This window comes from Marmota marmota, unplaced genomic scaffold (assembly GCF_001458135.2).
Source record: "Marmota marmota marmota unplaced genomic scaffold, marMar, whole genome shotgun sequence".
Classification (NCBI taxonomy): Eukaryota; Metazoa; Chordata; class Mammalia; order Rodentia; family Sciuridae; genus Marmota; species Marmota marmota.
This window is the reverse complement of record NW_026000221.1, coordinates 8225714-8231442: the sequence shown is the minus strand read 5'-3', so window position 1 is coordinate 8231442 and position 5729 is coordinate 8225714.

Here is a 5729-nt window from a genome sequence, read left to right as displayed (position 1 = left end):
GCCGGCCGCCATGTTGGATCCACATTTTGCTTATTTTAAAATGTAACATTTAAACTCATTTCAGCCTAAAAGTTATATCGGAAAACATTCTTAAATCTAGCTACTTAAAAAATTATTAGTGTTTCATAGGGTGATTAACTATAGGAACTCTCATCCTAGGTACCAGATCCAAAGTCAGGTTAAGATATTAGCAAACCATCCCTTTATTTTATAATCATACATATGGGGAGTTTTCAAAGGACAATTTTGTAGCTAACAATGTTAATTTTAATACTTCATTAGGAAAACCTACCTTATAACCAAGCATATTATTTTTAAAGGTACATTCATTGTATGCAATTATCCAGCCTATGTTTAGATGTTTAAAACAGCTGTCTTCTGTTTTAAAGTTATGAAGTTAAAGCAAACAAAACATCCTTAGTTTCTTCCATTTCTCTGGTTATCAAATTACTCTTCAATACATATTTATCATAAACAACTTCAAAAAAGTGTCAGTTAACATCAGTAGAATTTTCTCACATAATCCTCAAGCAAGAATTGGAACAAAATCGAAGCATAATTTCATATATGAGCATGAGCCAAAACAACCTCCTCTTCTAGCAGAACCTTCCACTACCTGGAAGCAAAGGTCTTGAAAGCCGTTCTCAAAAACAAGTTTATTTAGATTTTCATCATTTTTTTGGCCAAATAGCAAATTCCAAAGTGGTGTTTAATCAACCAATTTATCTGGTTATGAAAAGTATAAATTACATTTAGGTAGCTGCATTTTTAAATAAACTCATGTCCAAGTTGATACTTTCAAGTCTAAATATCAGTAGGAGGGGCAATTAAAAGGCTCTGTTGGAACAGAAAGATGAAAATAAGGCCAAAGACAGTCTTTGCTCTGTATTATATAACTCATTACTTCAACTAAATGTAAAGAGCTTTTGTGGAGACAAAAAAAAAAAAAAAAGAGTTCTGGTTTACTTAACATGTATTGTTCATTCATTACCTTATTTCTAATCTACCATTCTCTTAATTACCCAAACAATAATTTGATATCAGAAGTGAATGGAACCACAGCTTTGCACTGTACAGTGGAATGATTGTTACTCGCAGGGGGAGGCAGCCCACTGAAGCTATTCACCAGGGGCAGACAGTGAATCACTGTTGGCAAACTCCAGCTTGCTGTGAGAGCTGGGCCTCCGGGATGCTCACGCATTGCTCCCAGTGGATTCAAACTGCAGTTTCATCTCCTTCCACGGGGCCCTAAGACTTATATCTATACTTTTATTGCACCTTATTTTCAAGCATCTCATTTTTGTAATTGACATATTTCCTCGTCATTTACATTGGCAAAACTTTTTTTTTTCCTCATTCAAAAAGTAAATTAGACACTGCAAAGTAGAAGCTGTGTGTTGGAAAAAAGCCTAGGTTTTGTTTTTCTTTAGAACTGGAATCTCAAAATGAGAAGGGTGTAATATCTTTCGAGTGTTGTTTTGTTTATCTGTTTTGTTTTTCTTTCGGGTTTGAAATGCTACCATTCCATCCAATGATCATGCTGAATGATCATGCTGAATCCTGGAAAAGGAACGCACTGCTTTCACCCATTCGTTCCCTCATTTGTGAACCAAGCTCTCCCTCTTGGCTAGGTGATGAAGGAACAAGAAACAAGAAAAATGAAAGACACACATAGTCTCAGAATTCAAGGAACTTCTGATTGAACAGGAAAGAGAAACATTTACCAAATAGCTGTACCAGCTATTAATTATGAGATATGATATGCACTACAAAGTAAATTTGCAGGATACTTTAAAGACACCAAATGGGGGATATGACCTATTGGAGTATCAGGGAGATCTTTTTTGAGGCCATGACTTTGAGGCTGACACTTGAAGGATGAATAGGAGTTAGACTAAGAGGAGGAAAAGAAAGTTCTAACCAGAAGCACATGGATAGGCCTATCGGAACAAAGGAGTAGCATAGAACATTCCAGGCACTCAAAATATCAGCAATACTACTGGGCACAACAGCACCCATCCATAATCATAGAGAATTCAGAGTCTAAGGAAGGAGAATCACAAGTTTGAGGCCAGCCTGGGCCAGATCATGTTTCAAACTAAAAACTAAAAAATGGCCAGGGATGTAGCTCAGTGAGAGAGCAACCCCTAGAACCACACATATACAAAAGAGAGAGACACTACTTTCAGGACCCATGTCACACAGAGGAGATCAGACAGACAAGAGACAAATTATGCATAGTTTTGAAAGTCATATTGATTTGGGGGATACCAAGGAATGATTGAAATGTTTTAAGCAACAACTTAATGTAATCAGAGAGTCATTTTTTCAAACATCACTTTGACTACAATTTGGAGAATAAATTGGAGGACATGAGTGAGCAGGATATTGTTTATGTTAATTTGGGGGAAAACCACAAGCAAAAGCATTATTATATTGTAGTACAGAAACAAATATACATGTGAAAGTATAGAAAATTAACTATAAGGATCAGAAAATTCCTTATAGTATTGCCTATAAAAGCATGGGAGTGTGGGATATGCAGGTAGGAAAGACAGGGCTAGTTATAAGAAAATTAAGCTTTCTCGCCATGTTTTATTTCTTAAAGACAGGAAACAACTAATAGCTGTTAGTTCCGAGTCGTGTTTGTTATATTATTCTTTGAAAATTTTCCTATCTCTTGATTTCCTCAAAAGGAAAACAAAATTAAGAAAAAAGAAGGAGAAGGGGAAAGCAAATCAGGAGAGAGTGGTGTGTCACAGAAGGCAAGGGCAGAGAGTATTTCACAAGGGAAAGAATGGCTGTTTGCCGCTGCTGAGAAGTCAAATAGAATGAAAACTTTAAAATGTCCCCTGCAGTTACTGTCATGGATGTCACTGAAGACTTGACCAAAAGCCTTGTCAATGGAGTGCTAGGAACAGAAGCCAGAGGGAGGAGGTGGTTGTCAACAATCTTTGGTGATATCTGGGTTTGGAAGTGGAATCAGGGAGGGCTTGTTCCTAAGAGGAGAGAGACAAGCCAGTTTCTTTGTTGATCAGAAGATGTGAGAGGCTAGAAACAAAAGGTCAGAATTTCTGAGACTGTGTCAATTATTAAGAACATGCTGAAGAACTGGTCTCATGCTGAAGCTAGTTAAAGGAAAGAAAGATGGAGAAAGGAACAGGCCCCATGTACTCAGGGGAGTACAAGAGCAGTCAAGCTGGAATGAGAGGTGATTGTGATTTGGGAGTGGGATATCAGCATTAGTGCTTTAGAATATGGAGTCTTTTCTGAGGATAGGTCTAAGGTGAAGTCCCAGAGTGGATGGCAGAGGGGGAGAGAAAAAAGACAGTGTAGATGAGAAAGACAAAAAACTGAGACACCAGAGGGTTGATGGTTAGATGGAATGCTAACACTATAATGAACAATGATGACAACAGGAGGTAGGACAGATAAGACAGTGAGCCTGGCACTGAGTCTTGGAAGAATGAGGTAAAATGAGGTCTGTGAATGAGAGCATGGATGCATTTATAGAACCCAGCCTTCAAAGGTCGAAAGTTTTTGAGAGGGGGAGAACTGACTTGAAAACAGCATGAGGCAAAAAGATGACACTGACCTCACTTTTCGGCAGTATTAGGATAAAGGGACAAGAGGGAGAAGGAACAGTCCCAACAGGAAAAGGGGAAAGCAGTATTCCAGAAACATCCAGGATTCTTTGTAACGGCGATTTTCTCTTTAGAGAGAACTTCTCATTTAGAGAATGAAAAAAAAAAAAAAAGCCTAGGTATCACCCCAACTTAATGAATCAAAATTTCCGAAGTCTAGAGATTTTTGTCATTTAAGAGATTCCTTGGTAATTCTAATGTGCAAATGACTTTTTTTTTAAAAGAGAGGGAGAGAATTTTTTAATATTTATTTTTTAGTTTTTGGCACGCACATGCCAGGTGAGCCCGCTACCGCTTGAGCCACATCCCCAACCCCAAATGAATTTTAAAACCACTGATTTAAGGCAAAGAGAAAACTTTGGAGAAGAGGTTCAGGATACAGGATACAGATAGCTTTCTTCCTTATAATAGTCCAAATGTACAAATCATGTGCCTGGAGGACTCATACCTTCAAGGAGCTGAGCCATAAGCACTAGCATATCCTTTTTCCCAAATTCACTACTCCTTTCTGTCTTCAGAGATTTCCATAAAACAGCTAGTTGTGCTCTTTAAAGGGATCCTGGGCAAGTGTTTTGTTTTATTTTAATCTTTCTCCACACTTCCCCAGGTGATTTAAGGGAAGCAGATGTCACATAAGCATTTGTTGAAGGAGAGTTGTTTTGGGCGGCTCCCATCTCTGACCCAATTATTGACACAAGGCAAGCCACTTTTTTCCTGTGTGCCTCCATCTGACCCCTGTAAAATGTGACCTCAGGATTAATGTGGAGGATAACAAGGACGACAGAGATGCTAGTTAACATTTACAGAGCAGTGAGTGCCCTAGATTCCCCATCTATACACACCATCTAATCTGGACAATCCCTGGGAAATGAGTAGAATAAGTAACTCCAGAGAAGCTCCAGAAATAAAAGTGACTTGCTCAATATCACCAGTTAGTAAGTTACATAACCCCAGAAGGATTCAGGAGAACAAGGCCTTAATGATAGCACTTTGTGCTGTTTAACTACAAAACCTGCTAGAGTTTTGTCTAGTTGTAATGTGGTAATTCTTTAACTCTCATTGACTCCCAAGGACCAGGGTAAACTGCAGGCTTCAAAGGTTTTGAAGGCGCAGTGGTTTTACTCAACAGTTAAGGCAGACAGCTGGGAGCAAGTCTGAGGCACACGGAAGAGGAAATGACATCAAGAGGTTTCATCGCTGGCTGGCCTCCCCAAAGGTGCTCCCTCGAGGATGTTTGGAGGCTTACAGTAGCTGGCTGTTCTTTCTCTCTCCTGGAGCATCTCTCTTGGGCAGGTGGAATTGTAATATGACGTGGTCAGGACAACGGTCACCTAACTGGATGGAAAGACTTTCGAATCTAATAATTGCCAAGAAGATTTTGGGTGGTATGTCTTTGCTGTGCAAAAGTAAACTCAAATTCTTTCCCTCTTGTATTCTACAATTTTAAATTAGGTAAATTTAATCTCTTGCCTCTTGGTTCAGTGTTACTACAAATTAAACATGCAAGTATTAATATTGCAAATAATTTCCCTTTAAACAATATCCTGAAACTCGATGTGGGGCATTTCCAATATATCCATAAAGCAAACAAGACAACTTAATTGTTTGTTTCTCCAAGGGAAGGAGCTAAACCCGGAATTAATTTGGTTCAGACTGTGAAACAATTCGTTTGCTCTGCCTAATTCTGCCAATTAAAGAACTTTTCCCAGACCCAATTAGCATGTAAATCAGCAGCAGAAAGTAAGGAAGCGGCCTTAGCGACCCCAGCAGGGTGGAAGTGCCTGACCAAGAACCTCCGGGAGGCTTAGGCCCAACCACTGGGCGGCCAGTTCGCGCCAGGATGAGTTTGGGGACCCGATTTGCACTGGCTGTGCCATCACCAGCCGAAATCTGGGTATTAAGTAGAGCAGCCAAAAGTTGAGAGCCGTGCAGGCAGCCAGAGCAGGATAGTAGAGTGACTTCCAGGAGCCCGCCCTCCACGCAGGCCACCGCAGCGCACAGCCAAGCGTCCAGCCTTCTCCTCAGTCCCCATCCCGAGCCAGCTTCTGGAGCCACAGGGGCTGCGCGCGCACCTAGGGCCGCGCT